Source organism: Protopterus annectens, chromosome 14.part0 (genome assembly GCF_019279795.1).
Source record: "Protopterus annectens isolate FY-2018-M chromosome 14.part0, PAN1.0, whole genome shotgun sequence".
Taxonomy (NCBI): domain Eukaryota; kingdom Metazoa; phylum Chordata; order Ceratodontiformes; family Protopteridae; genus Protopterus; species Protopterus annectens.
The window spans coordinates 174,156,604-174,182,037 of NC_056748.1; positions in this window are offsets into that span (position 1 = coordinate 174,156,604).

The following is a 25,434-nucleotide window of genomic DNA, read 5'->3' on the forward strand; positions in this document are numbered from 1 at the left end:
GAGTTAAAACTTCATATACACATGCATAACATACAAAATTAGAAACTTTAAAACAAAGACATAACGTCTACCAGCAAAAGAACTTAAAGAACACATCAGTAGCACAAATCAACTAGTATTTAAAGCACTTGGAAAGAAGGCTAGAATAACAAGTAACACAGCTAATGTCAAATGTGTAAGAAATAACCAAGCATCTTGCCTGGATTTTCTGCAAAGAATCTAGAGTTCTCTGAACACTTCACCAATAACATTGAATGTCTGAGCAAGCATTAAAGCAATACTGTGTCCAGCTCTTAAATAAAATAAAAATCCTCATCTCCGCATCCACAAATCCTCTAGACGACATTTTGCCAAACCCATTCATATATGCACAAATACCCAAACATTACTATTTCATTCAGGGCCAGCCTTAACAACTGTGGGCTCTAATCTGAGTCACATTTGGGCCCCCAAGCCACATCATACCTTTCAATGTATCTGTGCAAGAATTCTGAACAAAGCCCCAAAATCAGGGAAACTATTTATATATTACTCTAATTCACTTAAAAAGGTAAGCCTCAGCATGCATTTTTAGAACAATAAGAAGCACAGAACTATAAAAATCTGGTGATATTACAGATATTGCAATGAGTCAGTCAGGTATTGACTGAAAAATTCTGAGCAGTTGAGATGGATCACCATCAAAGGAGGCCCTAGGCAAGGTAATACCAGTATCACATTTCCTGGCTGTATCTCCCCAATTACCATATAAAACGGTTCAATCCTGTCAGTGCACATATTATTTTATTTACTTTTACAATGATCACGGAAATGTAGATTTAACTAAAACATTTTATTTCAAATTTTACAGTAAAAACACTGACAGACATTTGCTACAAAAAAACAGAATACTGTCTTATCAAAACAGACTTAGCATGAGAAAAAGTTAATGTCTCATTCCCAGAAACTCACATTTAATGAAAATGTATCCCTCAACCCATTAAACTAAGAGACATGATGGGATAAAATAGTCAAATGACATATAGTTGAATAGGTTCATAGGTTCATACTAGGCTATCTGCCCTAGGGCATTTATAAGCCTAGAAAGTATAAAGAATCCAAAGCAGTAAGGCAAACAGTTTCACAAAGAAACCAGTACACAAGCCACAGGACAACACTGAGTTTAATACAAGTATAAAAGAAAAAGTAAAATACTTAATGAATAAAACGGACTGACAACATTTATTGAATCCACAGACTGAGCGCTTTCACCCACTTATTACATGGGTTTCATCAGAGTTACATTAAAATCAGAGCAGCTACTTTATATAAAAACTAAAGACCAATCATATGACTTTTCCAATAATCATTAAAGAAAATCAATTAATCATTTTTTCAATTACAAAAACTGAATGTAATTAAATGTGTAACAATTTAATGTGTATACAAAAAATATCTAAAAGATACTGGGTATATAAAAGTATGTATATGTTTGTAAACTTCTTCATTCTTGGTCCACCTAATATAATAAATAAATGAATAAATAGTTCTAACTGTAACTAACAATTAATGTATAATCATGTATTCCTGATTTTATATAGGAATCCAATCTTATCTGCCAAGAACGTTCTTGCAACTCACTTAATATATTTACATCCCCCTTACTATTACTATTGATAACTGATATCCTGTTATGAAGTCATACTGAACAGCAATCTCCATATGACATATGATTTCAAGATAACTAACTATTGATATATGTTCATTGATTCCTGGTTGAATACAGGAATTCAATCTCAGCTGCCATAGACATTCTTTCGACTCAAGTAGTGTGTTTACATCTCCCTCACTGTTATTGTTTCCTAAAAGGAAACTTAGGGAAAGAATAGCAGAACATATTAGGGACATTAAAAATAAAAAAACTACCAACTCTCTGTACACACATAGTACAAAATGTAAAGAATTTAAGAGATTTTTGTTTTTTGCTATCGACAGGGTACCGGATATAAACAATAACAGTGAGGGAGATGTAAACACACTACTTGAATCGAAAGAATGTCTATGGCAGCTGAGATTGAATTCCTGTATTCAACCAGGAATCAATGAACATATATCAATAGTTAGTTATCTTGAAATCATATGTCATATGGAGATTGCTGTTCAGTATGACTTCATAACAGGATATCAGTTATCAATAGTAATAGTAAGGGGGATGTAAATATACTTGGCAGATAAGATTGGATTCCTATATAAAATCAGGAATACATGATTATACATTAATTGTTAGTTACAGTTAGAACTATTTATTCATTTATTTATTATATTAGGTGGACCAAGAATGAAGAAGTTTACAAACATATACATATACATACTTTTATATACCCAGTATCTTTTAGATATTTTTTGTATACACATTAAATTGTTACACATTTAATTACATTCAGTTTTTGTAATTGAAAAATTAATTAATTGATTTTCTTTAATGATTATTGGAAAAGTAATATGATTGGTCTTTAGTTTTTATATAAAGTAGCTGCTCTGATTTTAATGTAACTCTGATGAAACCCATGTAATAAGTGGGTGAAAGCGCTCAGTCTGTGGATTCAATAAATGTTGTCAGTCAGTTTTATTCACTAAGTGTTTTACTTTTTCTTTTTTACAAGTGGTTGCTTTTTTACTTTTTTAATACAAGTATCTTCAGTTTATTTATAAGCCTAGCCAGAGTGCGTTTGGCTTTCGCCACCCATTTTAAAATAATTTTGTTATGCCCTTTTTTGAGGTTAGTATACTGTGCCTCTGTCTAACAGTGACACAGAAGTGAAACCCGGGGTAAACCTACGATCTCCCATCCACTCATCAAGATTCCTCTTGAAGAGAGTCAATGAGGGACTGGGATATTATTCCAGAGTGAAGGGAGCCTCTGGGTTATGAATCTGTCCCTCCAGCATGTCCTATTTATTTCACTGCTGAGGTTCAAGTCTCTTGAGCGTGTAGCTCGATGGGATTTGGATTTTCTGAGGTGCAGCATGTCCATTAATTCCGGGTTGGACATGGCTTTATACGTCAGGCACAGATCGCCTCTGAGCAGGCGGTATGCCACTGAGTAGAGCTGGAATTTCTTTAACCAGGCAGCATATGGCATCTGTTTGAGCCCTTTGATCCTCTTGGTGAGGTACTTTTGGGGTCTTTCCAGTTGCTGCAGGTGTCTGGTAAGGTACATCACAAAAGGGGCATTGTACTCAATTATGGGCCTGATGAGGGATGAGTAAAGAGGCACGATGACCTCCCCTGATCTAGATGTGAATCCCTTCATGATTAGGTGGGCTATATAAAATGTTTTTCTAACCACTTTGGCCACGTGGTTGTCAAATGAGAGATTGCTACCAACTTGGGTCCCCAGGTCCCTAATTACTTCTTCTGTACTTAATGGATTACCACCTATGTGGTAATTTGTGGGCACTTTGTTTTTGCCAAAGGGGATGACTATACACTTCTTGGTGTTTAGCTTGAGGCCATGGCTCTGGCACCAGTTGTCTGTTTCTATGAGGCCCTTTTGGAGGATGCTTGTGTCGGCTGGAGTGTCGATTATGGCGCCCAGTTTGCAGTCATCTGCAAACTCGGTCAGCCACAGTCCTTCCGTGTTGGCCTGTACCTCCGAAAAATATATACCGAACAAGAGAGGTCCCAGGACTGAGCCTTGTGGGACGCCACTTGTAACTGGTTTGGAGTCTGACATGGCTCCAGCAATTCTAACCATGTGGGTTCTGTCCTTGAGCCAGTTTGCAACCCATCTAGTGACATAGGGGTTTATATTTAAGCTGGTGAGCTTATATATAATGCCAGAGTGTGGTATTGTATCGAAGGCTTTTGCGAGGTCCTGGTAGGCTGTGTGGACCACCTTCCCCTCGTCAATAGCCTTAGTGACTGTTTCAAAGAAATCAACCAGGTTGAGGCAGGATCTGCCCTTAACAAAGCCAAACTGGGTAGGATCCAGTGTCTGTAGGTCCCCAATATCTTTATTTATGAGGTCCATGATGATCCTTTCCATAGCTTTGCAGACCAAGCTAGTCAGGCTTATGGGGCGATAGTTTCCAGGATCCGTTGAGGCACCACATTTGTGGAGAGGGACCACTGTTGCTGTACGCCACTCTTTGGGTACATATCCTGTAGTAAGGCTGAGACTGAACAGTAGTTTTATGTTTGGGTTTTGCTCTTCTTGGAGTAAATGTAGGACGCAGCCCGGGACACCATCTGGTCCCATTGATGCTGTGTTTTTTGCTTTGGAGAGGGCAGCTCTTACCTGAGCATCTGAGATGTCAGGGGGGCAGCACTCTGCTGGGATAGATATTTGCCCTTTTGGTGGGGAGGGGGGGGGAGAAGTTTGCGCTGAACCTGTCATCTAGGATGTTGGCAATGTCTGTGGGTTCTGTGTATTTTTTGTCTTTTTGGACTAATTCTGAGCATATCTGGGAATTCCCACCCAGGTTCCTAACATAACTAAAGAAAGCCTTGTGATTATCCTTAGTGTCCTGTGCAATTTTTCTCTCGAAGCTGGTCTTAGACGATTTTATGAGTGCCCATAGTTTTTTGCTAATACTGATCAGAGATGCCTTCCCTTTTTGGGATTTTGCTCTATCATGTAGTAGCTTCCTCCTATTGTATAGCTTGTTTATGGCTGGGGTCCACCAGACAGGACGTCTGCCTTTGGAGGATTGGGACTTGGTTTTATTTGGGATTGCATGATCCATGCATTCCTGAAGGTGTTCATAGAATGCGTTTATAAAGGATTCTGCGGTCTGGGCCATATTTTCCACAGGCCAAGGGGCTTTGAAGGATTCCACCTCAGTTTTGAGGAATGTGAAATTTGCATTAGAGAAGTTTTTCACTGTGGTTTTCAGGGCAGGGGGTGGAGTCAGGATGTGAATATCCAGTGAGATTAGTTTATGGTCTGATCTTACCAATGAGGGATACACTTCTGGTCTGGAGCATAGAGTCCCCATGTTGGTGATGATCAGGTCCAGTATGTTTTCCCCTCTTGTGGGAGTAGTAACAAGTTGTTCCATAGCATTTGAGTTTATAAATTCTAGGAACATTTGGGCTAGGGTGTTGGAGCTAGAGTAATGCTCCCAGTCTATGTTTGGGTAGTTGAAGTCGCCCAATATAATGGTGTTTGGAGAGACCTTCATATTTTCCAGTGTTTTCAGGAAGGCCGAGTGGGGTTCCTGGGTTTGGGAGGGTGGTCTGTAGCAGGCTATAAACTGGAAGGCAGTTTTACCCACTGTTAGTTGCACATGGATAGTCTCTGATGCTTCGTGCTGTGCCACCAACCTGGAGGTGTGGGTATCTTTGATGAATATTGATACTCCCCCTCCTTTTGTGGTACGGTCCAAGTTTTGGGGCCGAAAAGCATGGTATGAGGTATAACCTGGTAGTGCTGGGGTGCTCTCAGAAGCCTTGAACCAGGTTTCTGTTACTGCACAGATATCAATGTTCTCCATGCTAAGGAGAGTTTTGAGTGCGTGCATCTTGAGGTTTAGACTTCTGGCACTGAGTAGCATTACTCTTAGTTTCTTATCCCTTGTGATACCTATGGAGGTGGGTTTGTCTTTTGAGCCTTGCCTAAAAAAGGCACTATGGGGGTAGCAAGAGCCTTTGCCAATATCCGAAAGCCCAGGGGTGACAGGTGTAAGCCATCCCTAGCGAAGCATCGTGGCTTGTCGAGCATGTCATTCCAGGCTGACAGGCATTGGATCCCCTTTGAATGACACCAATACTTAAGCCAATTGTTGAAATTGATCATCTTGTCTTCATATTGTGGCCTAATTCTTGGTGAGGGTAAGATGCTACTCAAGGTCAGGGTCATACCAGCCTGGGCTACATGCTCAGAGAGCTCCTCTGTCTCTTTTCATGTAGTCCAGGGAGGTACATCTCAGGTCATTCACACCAGCATGGACAATGACTGAGTCATATTTGTACTTGCCTTGGAGTGACCTGAGTGCTTGTGTTATGTGGCAGATCCTAGCGCCCGGCAGGCAGCTCACCGTGACCTTCTCCTTGTTCAGCCTGGTGAGCGGGAGGTCAGTGTGCCTGACGATAGAGTCACCTATTACAAGTGTATCAGGTGTGTTGTTTAGCCTTAAGGGCTGTGACTGTTTGGCACACTGGCTTTGTGAGCTATGTGTTGTACGTGTTTTGTTTTGGGGTAACGGTTGCTTGGGTGTCTGCTTTTTATTTAGAGCCTCCGAGTATGTTTTTGTGTGTTTATGTGTTTGGTTTGCTGTCATTGTAGATCTATGTGAGACTGGAATTGTAGTGAGTGTGGTTTCCTTCTCCTCCTGACTGGTTACGCCAGTACTGAGTTGAGAGAGCTTAGCCTCCAGTATGGCTATATGGTTGCATCTCTCATGTGTTGGAATTTGTTGGGAGGAGGAGAGGGTTGTCTGTGTACATGAGGCAGTTGTAACATTGCCTCAAGATTCCCAGATTCACCAGGAGTTTGTGAGGGTGTAGTGCTTTTAATTTTTTAGTGCTGACTTATATAATTGCTTTAGTGGGCAAGTGCCAGGTAACTTAAATGCAATGTGTTACAGGTAACTTAAATGCAAAAACGACAAACAGTAACTTTCTTTCAAGTGAAACAAGGAAATAAGTACAGTAACAATGCAGATATCACTAGAGATTCACAGAAGTGCTGAAAAGCCACGTTTTAGGTGGAATTAGCATTTCAGGGAAATAAGCAAACAAACAACAAGCATACAAACAAAGCTAGATTCAGCAGGTCTGGATTAGTCTATGCTACAGCAAACAAGGTGTACCAATTTCAGTAAGAAACAGTTCAAATATGCAGGCACTATAAGCCTTTAACCAGAAATTCCCAGCTCAGAAGGGCAGAGTCCAGCCTCTCCTCCCACAAGAGTGCAGACCACGAACCTTCTTAATGTAAAATAACTGGCCTGAAGCCCAAGTGCTTAAACCAGAACTAATATACTTTTAGAATAACAGACACTGAGCCTTCAATCAGCAGTTCCCAACTTTGAAGGATGTAAGCTACCTGTCCTGCCACCACAGCGCAGGACACAAACCTTCCTAATGTAAAACAACTGGTCTGAAGCCCAAGTGCTTAATCCAAAAGACTTAGAATGACAGCTACACTTTAATCAAGTTACTACCAAGCAGTAATAAATACAATTGAATACTTTAAATAATGCCTGGATTAGTGCTCAAGTTATACAAACAAAGCTAGATTCAGCAGGCCTGGATCTAGTCTATGCTACAGCAAACAAGGTGTACCAATTTCAGTAAGAAGCTGTTAAAATATACAGGCACTATAAGCCTTTAACCAGAAATTCCCAGCTCAGAAGGGCAGAGTCCAGCCTCTCCTCCCACAAGAGTGCAGACCACAAACCCTTCTAATGTAAAATAACTGGCCTGAAGCCCAAGTGCTTAAACCAGAATTAATACACTTTTAGAATAACAGACACTGAGCCCTCAATCAGCAGTTCCCAACTTAGAAGGATGTAAGCTACCTGTTCTGCCACCACAGTGCAGACCACAAACCTTCTTAATGTAAAACAACTGGTCTGAAGCCCAAGTGCTTAAACTAAAAGGCTTAGAATGAGATACACCAAGCAGTAATAAATACAATTGAGTACTTTTAAGATGACGCAAAAGCAAAATAAAGCAGGAAGAAACACAAATACAGTAAAAGCAGATACTTTTTTTTTTTTTAGAAAAGTAGCAAAAACAGTAGTAAAAACAATTCACATGCAGTGTAAGCTGGCACACTTGATTATGTGGCAATATTAGTCCACACACAGTTTGAAAAAATGTAATTAAATTAAAAAGGACTAAAAGCAAGTGCAGAAAGGGTTTATTAGGTAGAATGCGGTAAAGAGATGGGACTGGGGGAGTGTCCTATATCAAATCTACAGTGGGGCAGGCACTGCAAAAACCACCAAATTTAAACTACAACCAAGAACAGGGAGGGGTGGGTGGGGAAACCAGTTTCAACAGAGATGTGAGGAATCCAGTTTCAACAGAGATGTGAGGAATCCGAGTGCAAATTATAAAACCAAAAAAATATATACTGATCTCTGTATATTTGCAGAACAGTAAGACAACAGATATCTAAGCAACAATTTAGCTCTATAATACAGAATAATACAGAAAAATATACTTGATTCTATATATTTGCAGATAGTCTTGTAAGGCTGTCTCTCAACACACAGGTTCCACTTTAAAATGTTAAAAGAGACAAAAGCAAAATAAGGTAAAGTAGGAAGAAACACAAATACAGTAAGGCAGATGAAGTGCAAATTTTTTTTTTTTTTGAGATGGAGGAAACAGAGGAGATTAAGATACTATAGGGGAATGCCCTTCCCAAGTGCTCTCTCTGTACACTGCAGAGGAGATGGGACTGGTAAGAGTATCCAAAATCAAAATATGATCTCACTGTACTCAGTTGAGTGAGCGAATGAGATGGGTCCAGGAGGAGTGTGCAAAAAGAGATTTACAGCAGGGGCGGGCAATTCCAAAGCCACCCAAGATTAACACCACAACAAGGAACAGTGGGTGGGGACCTACTGCAGAGATTCAGAGACACACACAATATTTACTGAATGCAAGACGCACAATATTTACTCACTCAAATCTTAAGTGCAGAAAATATACTTAAATCAGCTTATGTCCAGCTGATGTATGCAGAGAAGTCTCAGTAGCCAGCAACTCAATTTAAAATGATAACCAATTAGTAGTTATGAGTAGGGTACAGGAATTCAAAACACAAATAAGGAATTCATTTGCTAATTTGGGACAGCCCACTGGAGTGGACACAATCATTTCTTTTCAAGAGTGATTTGGTGAGAGTCACATAGAAGACAAATGAAGGCTGGCTGAATCAAACCTTGCACATTAGGAAGCAGTTCATTAACAGCTCATCTGCACTAAGTGCCTGACAAAATGATGTTCCCCAAACAGAGCATTTCACATGTACCTGCCTGCAAAAAAAAAAAATGCTAAAGTAAACATAGTTAAAATTTTAACTTTAAACTCAAATTTCATGCTGTGCAGTTTATTCACAGCCAAACAATTAACACATTGGTTTCCTTGTTTTGTTTACTACTGACAATCATTATACCCAAGGAACATGGCTCATGATTATGTTCCTGTTTACTACAATCAGTTTCATCCTTTTTTACCATAACTACTTTGGGATGTAGGCACTAAATATTTACACACACACACACACACACACACACGCACAGTCATCAATTACAGTCCTTTGTATGGTTGGATTCACATCAGATGCTTGTTTATGATCAAATGAACTAAAATATGTCAAAATGGCCTAAAAGTTCTCACACCAGCAAGTTGAAATATACCATACAATACATCTCCTTGCACCCCATACCCTCCGACCCTATTAGTAGAAGATGAGACCAACAACCAAAATCAAGAAGAGATTTTTAATATTAGACTTATATGCTTAGAAAATTGCTCAAAATTCACCAGTAGGCAACAAGTATGAGGAATGCACCACAAATATGAGGAACACACACACACACACACACACACACACACACACACCTACCTTGCAGACATTTCTGAAAAATGAAAAGACTGCTACCAACTTCCTCTTATTTTCTGCTTTCCAGCGGCTTTCTCATCAGCAGCTCTGAGCACTGCACTGTACTTTCATGAAAAGACTTTGCTCTCAGATCAGCCAGCTTTGTTTTTCTTTAGGATGAAGTCTTTCCATTTTCTACTGCCATCATTCAAACTATAAGACTAAACATTCTAAATAACCACGCCCCCATAAGACTTACCAGAACCAAAGCCCAACCCTCCCCATGGCTACAGAAAACCACTAGGTCAGAAATGAAAAACAGAGATAAAGCCTGGGAACACTGGCACAAAACCAAAACCCCCTCAGCTAGACAGAAATTCCTAGAACTACACAACAGTCAAAAAGCTAATAAAGGAGGACAAAATCCAATACTACCAGTCTGTCCTCAACTGCTCCCAACAGAACCCCAAACAATTCTGGACCTCCATAAACTCCATCCTCCACCCAGGTAAAATCAATACCTCTCCACCTAACATTCCTCACTTCTCAGAAAATAGTGCTACCTCATTCAACACACGCTTCACACAAACACAACCCCCCTCCTCTACACCCCACCCCACACCTTCACCCAGTAATCTCCCCACACTCTTTTCATTTTCTCCCATTCCTACCTCCAACATAAGAAAACTCTTAACTAAACTTAAACCCACAAAATTAGCACTAGACAACCTCCCAAGTGAATTCCTACAAATTGCAGCTGACGCCCTAGCCTGTCCAGTGTTAATCTTGATTATTCGATCTCTGTCAGAATTTTTCATCTGTACACTATGGAAAATATCACACAATTCCCCTCCACAAAGGTGGCCCCTCCACAGAACTAACCAACTACCGCCCCATACCTATTCTATCTCCAGTCTCCAAAATACTAGAGATGCATTCACTCTCAAATCTCAGACTACCTCCTTACTAACAACCTCCTTTCTAATACTCAGTATGGTTTCCGACCAAACCATAGCACTACCACTGCCTTACTCTCTTTTACTAACACCATCCTTCACCATAAAAACAATGGCCATCTCTCCTCTGTTACTCTCCTAGACCTATCTAAAGCATTTCACATGGTCCCACACAAATGACTCATCTCTGTTCTCAATAACCTATCCTTCTCTGTCACCAACTGGTTCCAGAGTTACTTGTCTGACCGCCAGCAATCCGTTGTATGGCAAAATGACATCTCCCCAACTACCTGCCTCTATTGGTGTTCCCCAAGGATCCATCCTTGGACCCCTACTCTTCTCTATTTTCACCAATAATCTAGCCTCTGCCACCAAACATGGCCCACTCATACAATATGCAGATGACTCAACCATCATCTGCTCAGCCCAGTCCCTACCCGAACTGCAAAAGGTCACAAAGGATGCCTTTTCCTCTGCTGAAACATTTGCTAGCTGATGCCCAGTTAATACTCAACCCAAGCAAAACTAAACTCCTCATCTTCCAACCCACCAAACATACTCAAAACAACTCTCACTTTAACATCACAGCAAAAGACAAAACCACTATCCACCCAACAGATCACACAAAATTACTAGGAGTTGAAATAGACAACAATCTCAAATTTGATGTTCACTTATCCATGACCATAAAAACGTCCACAAAAAACTAGGAGCCTTATACAGAAATAAGCAACTCCTCACCAAAGCAGCTAGGATTTCATTTGCAAATTCGCACCCTGTCTCCGCCTTACTTTATGCCTTTCCAATATATACCAACCTAAGGCAATGCGATCTAAATAAACTCAAGACCTGCTACAACAAAATTGCCAAATTCACCACTGGGGCATCCTACCACAGTCACCACTGTCTCCCACTTACTGAACTAGGCTGGCTAGAACTCCCTCACCTCCTTCAATGGTATCAACTCACACTCGCCCACAAACTAGTAAACCATCCTCTAAAGGTCCCATCCCTCCAGAATCTACTCCAACCTTATCTCACCACCAGACCACTACGATCCAGCAACAAAAATCAATTACAGGTTACTAGAGCCAATAACGCTGCTGGAGAAGCACTATTCTCCAGCACTATAGCCAAATTATGGAACACCCTCCCCCCACAATAATCTCTGTACTATCATGCACCCACTTCAAAGCTGTACTTAAAGTGCACCTAAAAACATGCTGGCTATGCCCTTGTAACTGTCCCCTCTAACATCTCCCACTCCATCTACCCTCTACCTCTCTTCCACCCCACAAACTACCATTGATTTACAGGAAGCTCTGATACTTCCATACCTATCTACTTATTATACTGCAGTAACGTCTTATTGTAACAATTGTTAATATCTGCTAGGACTTCGTGGATGGAACAGATGCTAGTTATCTAATGAATGTACTATGTTCTTCATCTGTAACTGTTTGTAATATTTTAATTGCTAGGATTCTTCATCTGTAACTATGTCTGTAATATTTTAATTGTGAAGCTTTTCTCCCCGGGCCTCCGCTGAAAATGGACCTGCGTCCAGTCAGACTTTCCCGGTCAACAAATGTAAATAAATGATTAATAACTTTACTGATTTGTGTTGAACAACTTTATATAATCACATTGATAATTATAATTAATGATGTATGGAGCAACTTGGGGACACAACAAACTTCTTTAAATTTGCAATTCTTCTGTGTGACTCTGACCAATGCACTCATAAAAGTACCACACTGTTTCTGTAGCTGGGAAGTGTCTCATTAGCAGAACATGCATGGCTGGAAAATCTTTTACTAGCCAAGCTAGAAAGTCTCACATATTGGCCAAGTTCCAGGATGTGTGGATGGGGAACAATGCTCTTGTATGCTTCTACATTCCTTCATTCCTGGAAGGTAAGGAGTTTATTTTTCAAAAGTGAATACCATTTTAGCTGGGATTCTGGCAAGTGCAGGGTCCTCTTAGGCTGCAGGGCCCTATTGCATCTTATTGGCCCAATTGGCCTAAGGCCAGCCTTGATTTCCTTTACTTGAATTACTTCCCTTCTGTTTCAGATACATAACAATTAAGCAGTTATGCAAGGCTTTAATACATATTGACAACTGCATGTCAGCAAAATATTCAGACATTCAACACATCATCTTTAAATGGCATGCCATCTGTCTTTACATATTCACATCAATATGTCACATCTACAAGTTACAAAACAATCATTCCAATCCTTAAAATAAAACAGACCCAAACTGTATCGCATGATTGATGCATGGACATACTTTGTCTACAATCCAAAATTATGGAAAGGCTATTATACAACCAATTAATAGTAGCCATACTTTGATATATAGTCTATCAGATAAATAATGGGTCTATATCAGATTGTCGAAGTTTTAATACTTCGGATCACTAAAGATCGAACTTTAGTGATCGAAGTCTTAAATCTTTGAATTCCTATAAAAATATTTTTAAAAGACAAACAAAAGGGTGTAAGCAGGGGACAAGCCCCCCTGCAACCCCACACCCCCCGCTACTTAAATATACCAACTCCAAGATCGCACTTCAATGTAATACTGTGCAGAAATGAAAAATTTCCATTTCCAACACTGTAGCGTGATCTTGGAGTTGGTATATTTAAGTAGTAGGGGTGGGGGCTGCAGGGGAGCTTGCCCCCCTGCTTACACCCTTTTGTTTGTCTTTTTGGCTTTTAAAAATATTTTTATAGGAATTCAAGTTTTAAGACTATGATCACTAAAGTTTGATCTTTAGTGATTTGAAGTATTAAAACTTAGACAATCTGATATAGACCCACAAATAACATATTTCCGAAAAGGATCCAACATATAAGCAACTCCATATACCATAGCCAAATATATCTAACAAGTAATGGCAAAAACGTTCATATGGGCAAAACTTATAGACCTAATATTAGCTGAGTTAGTGAAACATTCAATTTTAAAGACCTTGAGTAATTTTGAAATTAATGGCACACCTTTATGATGGATGTTCATCGTGTTTCACTGTTGCAGTCATTACCATTGGGTTATCCTGCTGGCAGGCTACCCACAGTTGGCCCAAATTTCAAAGTCTAGGTATGGCGTCGGTTGCTGTCACCTCCTCCCTGACGTCAGTGCGGCAGGGGTATAAAAGATGCAGCCGATGCCATTTTCTTCAGTCTTTCTTGCCACGCGGTGCTCGAAGCAAAAGCAGTTTGCAAGTGCCGGTCAGCCGACTCCTGTGATTTTCAAATTCTAATTTCAGATCCGAAGTCTTCATTAAAGCTAAGTACCCCATTGGAGAAACTTTTTTCTTGCTCCAGACCGATGTCAGAAAAAGTTAATAATTGTATTTCTTGTGGGAAGCAAATACCTCATAAGGATTTTCATTCTTACTGTATTCCTTGCCTAGGCCCTGACCACAACGTTGCTAGTTGTCTGTTTTGTGCTAGATTTAACCAAAGCACTATTAAGCGTCGGTACGATTTTGCATTTCATTACTTTGGCAGAAGATTTAATTATATTATGCCGTCGGAACAACCGACTACCGAAGTTTATAAAAAGCGCAAAGAAAAGGACAGGCATCCAAGATCCAAAACCGACATCAAGACTTCCGCTAGGCCTGTCACCGGTTCGCCGGTTCTCAGTGAGGCGCTTTCGCAGCCCCTGACGCCCGCTACCTCAGAGCCACAGGCCACTTCCAACTCCTACGTGGAGCCGAGTAGGCTGCTGGAAACTCAAGGTATTGGACACTCGGAAATTATTCCCTCAGATGAGTCCAGTGCCGCTGAACAGGCATCTGCTTCTGAGGGTGTTTTCAGGCCTACACACTTATATGTGAAATCAACTTCAGCTTCAAAGGCAAAGACTAAAGCACCTCTAAAGACAAAGAAACAAGTACAGCATTCTCCTGGACAGGCCTCCATGCCTAAAAAACAGATGCTTAAAATGGCCGAAGACCTAAGTACTTTGATCAGGGGTTCCCATCCCCCTCCTGATAAGAGGCCTAGGCAAGAGATAGAATATGAATCTTCAGATCAGGTTTCAATTTCCTCTGATTCCTCTTCTGAACAGGAATATTGTCTTCCTCCCTATGAGGATTCTGATGCTGAAGAATCTATCCCTTCAGCCTCTGCTCCTGAGGATTATTCTTTTGGGGAGACCCTGCATACTATGAGGGAGCATTTCCACTGGGAGAGCCAAAATTACTCAGAATCCAAGAAAAGGCTCAGACTTCCTTTTATTACCTCAGCACAGGCCCCTTGCTATTCCTCCTGTTTTAGACATTGTAGATGTATTTTCAGAGTCCGGTCTGTCCTGTTAAGTCAGACAGATACTACAGGGTTCCTGATTCACATAATTTCTGGGTCAGCAGCAGGGTTTTTATAAAGAAATTTATTTATCAGGGTCTCAAAGGGGTCAAGGCTTCCACTGCAAAAAACCCTATCCCCTCTGATAGGGATTCACGGGCCCTGGACAGATGGGGGGAAAAAGATTTATACTTCTGCTACCTTGGCTGTAAGAGCTTTAAATTGTCAGTTTCATATGCTTAAATATCAGCAATATCTTATGTTCATAGGTTCATAGGTTCATACTAGGCTATCTGCCCAAGGGCATTTATAAGCCTAGCCCATAGTTATTTGGCTTTCGCCACCCCTTTAGTTTGAATAAAACTATGCCTATTATTTTGCTGTGCCTCTGTCAAGCAGTGACACTGAAGTAATCCCTGGGGTATATCTGCGATCCCCCATCCATTGGTCAAGATTCCTCTTGAACAAGGCCAGCGAGGTGCTCTGCCTCACATGTACCGGGATTTTGTTCCACAGCATAGGGAGTCTCTGGGTGATGAATCTGTCCCTCCAGCATGTTCTATTAATAACCGTGTCAAGGTTTAAGTCTCCGCCCTTGTGGTTCTGAGGGATCTAGATTTTTGAGGTGAAGCATATTCATCAAATCAGGGTTTGACATGGCCTTATATGTCAGGCACAGGTCACCTCTGAGCAAGCGGTATGAGACTGAATAGAGCTGGAGTTCTTTCAGTCGGGCAGCATAAGACATATTTTGAGACCCTTTATCCTTTTGGTGAGGAACTTTTGGGGCCTTTCCAGCTGCTGCAGGTGTCTGGTCAGATACATTCGAATGGGGCATTGTACTCAATCATAGGTCTAATGAGTGATGAGTACAGGGGCGATGACCTCCCTTGATCTAGATGTGAATCCCTTCATGATCAGGTGGGCAATGTAGAAGGTTTTCCTAACTACTTTAGCAGCATGAGTGTCAAACGAAAGGCTACTGTCAACCTGGGTCCCCAGATCCCTGATGACTTCTTCTGTGCTCAGTGGATTGCCACCTATATGGTAGCTAGGGGTAACCTTGTTTTTCCCGAAGGGTATGACTATGCATTTCTTGGCATTTAACTTTAGGCCATGGCTCTGGCACCAGTTATCCGTTTCTGTGAGGCCCTTCTGAAGGATATCTGTGTCAGATGTGTTTTCGACTATGGCGCCCAGTTTGCAGTCATCTGCAAACTTTGTCAGCAGAAAATGTTGGCAAATTCAGAATGTGCAGAAAACAAAGAAATGCAGGATTTATTGCATGCAGCTGAACAAGTGGGAAAGCATACTTTGCAATGTGGTATTGATTCTCTAGAGGCCTCCTGCAGGGCCGCTGTTACAGGCTCTGTCATTAGGAGGCATGCTTGGCTAAAAGAACATAATCTGCCTGATCATGTTAAAGCAAAACTTTTAGATGCTCCATTACAGCATGATAACTTGTTTGGTGTTAAAGCAGAAGAGGTGTTGAAGAAAATGGAGGACAAAGCTAAATCTATGCAAACAGTCAAGGATTTTTTACAGGTACAGCCTCCCAGATTTAGCAGGAACTGGCCTACAAAGAATTGGTCCTTTCCAGTGTCAGACAGGCCACAAAGAGGCAGATACAGACGCCCCAGAGGCAGATCACAGCCCCAAGGCTCATACAGGCCTAAACAATGGGGTGCTTCTACCTCCAAAAGCGGAGAGGAAAAAATCACAGCCATATAGGAAACAGTCTCAATGACTTTCCCCTGCCTGCACAAAGCACTTATCTTCTGGCAGCCCCTTTGTGGGGAAAACTAGCACTTTTTTCAAAAAATTGGCACATGATCACCCAGGACAAATAGGTCTTAAATATCATATCATAAGGCTACAGGTTCCACTTTCACACCCTGCCAAGGGCAAACGGTATGCCAGACCTGCCACACAATCAATGGGCAGAGGCACAAAAACAAGTTTCATCCCTCATGGACATGAGGGCCATTCAGCAAGTACCACAGCAAGAGCAGGGACTAGGATTTTACTCAAGACTATTCTTGGTGCCCCGAAAGGACAAAGCCTGGAGACCAATACTGGACCTATTTATCCTAAACACATTTCTGGATATTCCAAAATTCAAAATGTTAACTCTGCAACAGCTTCTGCCCATGCTGGGCAAGAAGGCTTGGCTTGAGACTTTAGACCTAAAAGAGGCATACCTGCATGTCCCAATCAGACAATCATGCAGAAGACACCTCAGATTTATAGCTGGCTCAATGCACTACCAATTCTCTGCACTGCACTTTGGCTTATCTACTGCGCCCAGGGTCTTCACAAAATGCCTGGCACCAGTAATTGCATTTTGCAGACAGAGGAATACAGATATATCCTTACTTGGACGACTGCCTTATTCAAGCAGAGAACAAGGACATTCTACTACAGCATCTGGCATTTGTAAAAAGATTACTAACAGGTCTAGGGTACACAGTAAAGAAAAGAAATCAAAACTGGTACCCTCTCAAGAGATAATATTCCTGAGTACAAGCTTAAATACAACTGCCCAGATGGCTTATCTCATGCCAGACAAAGACAACTGACTACTTATTTCAAAATGCTGGCAACAAACATCAGTTATCTGCAAGAAAAATTCTGCAGGCTTTGGGCTTCAACGCATCCTGCATTCTGCTAATTCCATATGCAAGACTGCATATGAGGAAACTTTAATGGTATCTAAAAAGTGTTTGGACTCAACATTGCCACAGTCTGGAAACAATAATTACCCTCATTCCCTGCCTGCAACAGAATTTCTGATGGTAGGCAAAGGCCTGTCACCACAACACGGGACAGCCATTCACCTTACCCACAGCCAGGCAGACATTGACAACAGATGCATCGGATTATGCCTGGGGGGTCCATATGGCAGGAAGATATATTCAGGGCACATGGTCTACAAGTCAAATGCATCTACATATCAATTAAAGAGATGCTAGCTGTTCAAAATGCCCTGACAGCCTTCAAGGACATACTTCATCCAGGACAACTACTGATAGATGGACAATATTGCAGTCATAAGGTACATAAACAAGCAGGGAGGCACACATTCCTACCCCCTCTGCAGACTAGCCATGAACTTGTGGGACACAGCATTGACTTACCAAGTACATCTGCAAGCACAATTCCTGCCAGGAAAGATAAATACTCTGGCAGACGAACTAAGCAGAAACCTAATGGATCCCCACAAGTGGAAATTGGATCCACAAGTCTTCAGCATGATAACCAGGAACTGGGGATGCCCGGACATAGACCTGTTTGCCTCCCCTCACAACTGCCAACTACAGAGATTCTGCACAAGGACTTTTCACAAGCAAGCATGGAAAGTGGATGCTCTATCTTTCAGCTGGAAAAAACTAACAATGTATGCCTTTCCTCCACTGCCTCTCCTCCCCAAGGTACTCCTAAAGGTCAGACAAGAGAAGCCAAAAATGATACTGATTGCCCCAGACTGGCCCCGCCAGCACTGGTACCCAATCCTAAAAAGCTTGTCTCAATGCCCAGCTTGGACATTACCTCAAATTCCTCACTTATTGACCCAACAAGACAGTCAGATACTGCACAGCCAACTCAGGACCTTAAACCTGGCAGCATGGTGGATAATGTAGCCATTCAAGACACACCTCTGTCTAAAGCGGTGATGGATTTTATTTTGGAGGCCAGGAGGCCTAGCACCACAAAACGTTATGCAGAAAAATGGAAGAGATTCTGTGCTTGGAATCAGGCACAAGGAATTGGCACGATTGTTCCAAATATTCCTCAGATTTTGCAATAATTAACTGAGATGCTGGATAAAGGCCTTTCCTTTTCATCAATTAAAATTCATGCCTCTGCCATTTCAGCTCATTACAATACAGAACCACCTATTTTTTTCTCACCCATTACTAAGGCAGTACCTCAGAGGGGCCAAAAACATAAGACCTCTGAGGAGAGCAGCAATACCTACATGGGACCTCAACTATGTGTTGGAAAAACTCACACTGCCTCCGTTTGAGCCAGCCTCTGCATCGGATATAAAATTCTTATCCTGGAAAACAGCTCTGCTCCTAGCAATAACCTCTGCTAGACGAGTCTCAGAGTTACAGGCACTCATGGTTGTGGAACCTTTCATTTTCCATCCTGACAGGGTTTTTCTGAGAACAAACCCTACATTTATGCCTAAGGTAGTGTCCAGTGTGGCTCTTAACCAAACAATTAATTTGCCTACCTTTTATCCAAACCCACAGAATAAGGGTGAGAGACTTCTGCATTTTTTGGACATTCACAGGCAGTTACGCTTCTACTTGGACAGAACCAAAGCTTTCAGAAAGACTGAGCAACTTCTAGTGGCATATGCTGCAGGATCACAAGGAAAGCCTATCTTGAAGCAGACTATTTCAAAGTGGATAGGTCACTGCATTCGTTTCTGCTATTCACAGCATGGCAAATCAGTGCCTAAGGGCATTAGGCCACATTCAACCAGAGCTGTAGCCACTTCAGCAGCCTTCCTCCGAGGAGTACCAATCAAAGACATCTTAGAGGCTGCAACTTGGAGTTCAGTGCACACTTTTACCAAGCACCATCACTTACCTCTCTACTCTAAATGCAGGGCAGGCTTTGCCACTGCAGTTCTGCAGGGCCTTATAGCATAGCCTCTCCTAATCCTATATAACACCAGCCTCCCAACCATAGCTTTGGGATTCAACTCAATGGTAATGACTGCAACAGTGAAATACAATGAACATAGTACAGTTGTGTACCTACCATAAATGTAGATGTTCAAGTGTATTCACTGTTGCAGTCCAGGATACCCACCCACCATCCTTTGCTGGGACGTATCTGTTCTGCTCTATTCTATATAACCTATGTGGTGTATTTGCTTGTAGATGAAGAAAAAGATGTTTTTTTGTGTATGCATTCTTATTGGCATAATTTAGCCTACGATTTTAGGGGCACCTGACATCTGGGGCAAGAAAAACTGAAGAAAATGGCGTCTGCTGCATCTTTTATACCCCTGCCGCACTGATGTCAGGGAGGAGGCGACAGCAACCGACGCCAGACCTAGACTTTGAAATTTGGGCCAACTGTGGGTAGCCTGCCAGCAGGATAACCCAATGGTAATGACTGCAAAAGTGAATACACTCTAACATCTACATTTATGGTAGGTACACAAGTGTACTTTCTCCACTCATCTTTTAGATATTTATATTCACACATCAGGTACATTCTCAGAAGGTGTCCCTCAGGATCAGCTCTAGACCGCTTACTGTTCTAAGTCTTTATTAGAGGTCTATTGATCGACTTTCCCTCAATGTCCACTTTATACTGAAGAAACTACAGTCCTTAACCCAAACACCATTTTGTCCACACTTCAACCAGAGAAAATTATTCAAAAACATATGGAAATGGTTCTGCACTAAAACTATTGTTATGATATTTGGAATGCATCAGAAGGTTAGAGACCTTCTACTTATTAATGGCCCACTGGTCACTTGTCTTCCAAATGTAACTCAACTGACATATCTAAGCATTATATCTGACCAACAACTTAATTTTTCCGCACTCTGACAGAGTAATAAAATGGGTCCAAAATCAAATTAGGATATCCTACAAATAACCTGCTAATTTCAGAAGCATGGAGAACAACATTAATACAAATATTAATTCAGTGCTTTTCAGACATGGTTGCACTCAGTTGAGTGCAAAATACAAAAAAACACTGCAGGTCACAGTAAATAAAACTTGCCACTTTTTTCTCCTAGATAGTTCCAGTGAGCATCAAATAAACCAAGCAGTTGCTACAGTTTGTAACACACACAGAGCTCTACAGCACTCAAGTTTCACTGCAAATGCAATACCAGCTTTTAAGAGAGATCTGGAATGGCTGATCATGCCTCCCAACCCTTTCCACCTGGGGCAGTTGCCCCTCTCACCACACCCTAACTATACTACTGGGTATTTATACTACTAGGGTAAATTTAGCCTGCGCATCAGGAACTTCCTGTACTCTTTTTAATAGGTACCATGAAATCTTTTACATCAGTCTAAGCTACCACCAATTCAGGCAAGAGGGCCTCAGTTTAATGTCACACCTGAAGGACAACACACTCAGGAGATCAGCACCCCATTATGCTGCACTGCAGTGCTAGCAATACATTTACCTGATGTAGGAATAGAACCCACAGCCTTTAGCACCAAAGGCACATATGTTGCCTGTTGCACCACTGACAGAGTGTGAACCTACATTTGTAAAAATCCCAGCAGTGTTCAAAGTCTTCGTTTTTTTCCATTTTTTCAAGCTTGTCTTGGGATTTGATTTGGCCTTTTATTTGTGCTGGTGAGTCATGGATAATTTATTAGTAAAAGACAAGGATTTTCCACATCATCAGAGAGTGACAGAAACATTGAAATTGTGTTCTGTATAGTGTAACCCAAGCTCTTGCTATGTCCCAAACAGGTTACAGAGATGTTTATTCTGGTTTAGCAATATGTAGCTTTATTTCTATGGCTCTTCTAGGTTCAGGTTAAGAAAGTTGATGACCTTGTAACCTAGCTTTAACTGTCTTAGGACTAACAACTGTTTCAGAATGAATTTTGAATGGCAGAGTTGGGTTAAGAGTTAAGCATGCCCAGATCATTGCAGTGGGCACAGACTGACTACTTGGAATGAGGTAGTTCTTGAACCATCTAACAGGTTTTTCACCACACTGTGAGTTATTCAGCCTTGCCAGTAGGAGGCCCTTGAATCCATATTTAAAGGCCTTTTTTTAACTCTACAAAGACAACATCTTTGTCTGTCCTCCCAGGGACAGTATATGATGCGTCACAGATGGCAGGTCATTGTAGTCACTTTGCTGAACCCCTTCTAAATAAGAGAAATGAGAGAAAGCCATACTTGCTAAAATACTCCAGTAATTGTTTATAAACCAATCTGCAATGATTTATTTAGGGTCCTAAGACTTGAAATAAAATGGAAATCTTGCATCCCTAAGAGATGTTTTACTTTAGGCATGCTACGGTAATTCTGATCCCCAAAGTATAAAGGTACAATGACAATAGCAAGGGGAACCTTATGAGTCATTGGTTTGGCATGTATTTTGCCTTCTTTAGAAAAGGATAAGGTTGTTTGGGGAAATTACTACATTTTGTATGGAATTTATTTAGAAGTTTTAAACAGTTACTGCACTGAAGTAGAAGCTGTGCTAAATATGTAAAAAGGCCTTAAACAAGCACTAGATTTCTTTACTTATTGATTGATTGATTGCTCTTGTTTACTGGAATAGTCCAAATGGGCAACAAAACATATTTTCAGTGGGGGAGAAAAGCTCCACAATTACAAATGAATACAATATATGTTTACATTAGTTAGATAAGCAAAAAGTGTACATTTACAATGGAATACAATATTTCAGTTAGATGTACAAAAAATATTTTACACAGACAGTACAAGATCATATACAGACGCAGTTGGAAGCTTTGAGATGTAAAGAAAATACAGAGACTGAGACAAAGAAAAATAATTACGGAAAGAATAGCAAAAGAATTTATATGATGAACTGAAAGAAATGGACTGAAATACTAGTATGTGGTGTCAGAAAGTGGCAGAAAATTTAGCAGAGAAAGTATGAGGTATTGAAATGGTGGGAATAAAAGAATGGTGGAGGAAGAACTTAAGAGGATAAAGAGTAAAGAGGGGAATAGTACATAATATAAGATACATTTGTTGTTTGTGAATGAGACTGGGCTGAGGGAGGTATAAGTGATGGGGAGAAGATCAAGAGATGGAGAAAGAGATTCAGAGCATAGACGGGAGATGAGTGAGGGAAGAATGGGGGCTGAGGGGCGATAAGATGTTCTAAGGAGGAAAGAATGGTGCTAGCTGGGATGGGAACAGGAGCATAGCCATGTTGCTTTAATGTGATGTTTTCGGTTGTGCTTAAAGCTAGAAAGTGGTTTGTTTACTAAGAGGGATTCTATTCCATTGTTAGGCCATGCATGTAGAGTAAAGAGAATCTCCAGAGCTAGTGCTGGAGTTTGTTGTAGTTACAAGATTTTTGTTGAGTGAAAGCAGTGAAATACTTGGGTTAAAATTTTGAAGGATGTGTTGTAGGGAGGGGCAGTTTTCGGGTTTGTGTATAATATTTTGGGAATAGATTCCCTCTTAGTAAACAAACCACTTTCTAGCTTTAAGCACAACCGAAAACATCACATTAAAGCAACATGACTATGCTCCTGTTCCCATCCCAGCTTGCACCATTCTTTCCTCCCTAGAACATCTTATCGCCCCTCAGCCCCCATTCTTCCCTCACTCATCTAGCCAATTTAATTGTTTAAGGACCAGACAGTAATGCTGATGCTTTGGAAAGTTAGATACAAATTTTTATATTTAGTTATAACAGATCTTGTTTGTTTTTACAGTTTGAAAATTGGTGAGGATAAGTGATGCATATAGAAGCAAGGGGAGCAGATACAGAGATGCTAATTTTTCTAGAACATTCTGTAAAGAAAGATTTCAAGCAGAAGGGGAACTCTCATTTCTGGTGAGTTTTTTTGATAGCCTGAGTAAAGTGAAAGTTGAATTAGGGATTATAATCAAAGATCACCCTAGCAGTTTTCCGGTGGATACAGTCTTATTTAAAATGTTTGCTGATGAAATGCTGAAAGCTTGTTAATATGCAATTACAGATTTAGTGTTAGAAACTGTAAGTTTGTTTTTTACCATTACGCAGAAGTTGGTTGTCTCTAAACCTGTTTTCAATTGCAAAGAAGGACTCCTGAGTGAGTTTCTGGAGTTGGGTAAGGTTTGGGGCAGTAGATACTGGGGTGGAATCATCTGCACATTATACAAATGAGTTTTGTACTGGTTTATGAAGGTTGTTAGTAAAGATATTAAACTCTGTATATGTCAACAGAGACTGTTCAAAAGGTGGAAAGCTCCTGTTTTCATTTTATGGTCTGTATTTTGTCAGTAAAGTAGTTGCAAAACAAAAGTAGGGTAGGTTAAGAGAAGCAAGAGAGAAGTGTAAAGGTGAATAGCTGATGTGATAGTGTCAAAGGCTTTAGACATATCAAGGAAGAGGGATGATATTACTTTGTCAACATTTCTGATGGAGCTAATGGTATTAGTAAAGGTCAGAAGAGCTGTGGTGGTACTATGGCATTGCCTGATGCCATGCTTGTGTTGGATATTAGGTTATTATTGAAGACATAACTGTCCAGTTCGATTCTCAGAGCGTCTTCTGTGTGGTGACATGCGTGAATGGGCGTACCTTCGTTGAAGGTTGTGCATCAGGGCTGGTAACTCTGCATGTAAAAATCAACTACCAATCATTAGCGGACCGGAGTTCCGCTGTGGCGACCCCTAACCAGGAAAAGCCGAAAGACACAACATTGAAGTCATAGTTTAGAAATTGGTGGTGTATGCATTTTTCTAATATTTTTAATGGGGGAGGTAGACTAGCAATGGGTCTGTAGTTGGAGAACTCTGTGCAGGGGTCGCCTTTATAGAGAGGTAAGATATGTCATTTTTATCCAGATTAGTGGCACATGGTTGTCAGAAATTGATTGGTTTATGAGTATAGAAATGGGGTATGCTAGGGGGTTTACTTTGGTAGACCAAAATTTCACTTACCCAAAATTCATATCACTGAGACAAAAAGGCCAATGACCACACAACGCCAATGTCCCGGAACACAATTTCCACTCCAGGTCAGTAACTGCTTGGCCGTCCTGAAAAAAAAAGTAAAACCGAAGAAAAGCAACCCACCCATGGTGTGGGCTTTGCCCCCACCCCCACACCACCCCTAACAAAATATACCAACTCCGAGATTGCACTACCATGGGGGTAAGGGGCAAAGTTCAACACAGTGGCCAAGCAGTTACTTACCTAGAGTGGAAAGTCAGTGTTCTGGAACATCGGTGTTGTCAGTCATCGACCTTTTTGTCTCGGTGATATGAATTTCGAGTAAGTGAAATTTCAGTCTACCGAAGTAGATCGTTGCTAGGATGTCTGCTACTAGCTTCAGATATTCAGGAGGTACATTGTCAGCAGCAGAGGCAGCAAATTTAAGTTGTAGTAGGTGCTTACTAATGGCAGACATAGATGCAAGTTGAAGGGAGAAAGGATACAGATGAGCATGCTGTCTGGGAGGGACAATGAGGGGTAAGGTAGGTGGGCACTTCAGCAAGGAGAGTACAGACGGACTAAAATAAGAAGTTATGTACCTATCATAACGTTCCATGTTAGTTGTCTTCTTCTCGCCTTCTTTCTTGCTGGATGGGTTCGGAGCCGATCCTCGGCTCCGACTCGGCCAATACTAAAGTTCGAGAGCTAATTCCACCGGCTCGAGGCTCCCCTATATCCCACAATGCTAGGAGGTAACTACTCAGATCTCGTTTGATAGCTATACCAAGCAACCCTAGACTCCAAAGAATGGAGTAGGGAAACCCACTTCAAAACAACCTGCATGAAAGGTATCACAGACCTAAGAAAGGAGAAAAAGAGGTGGAAGAACGTGTGGGAATGACGACTTCCAGAGGAAGAACACAAACTGAATTCCTGTCGGTCTGTCCAGGCTTGGGGGAAGGAGGGTGGGGCCTTA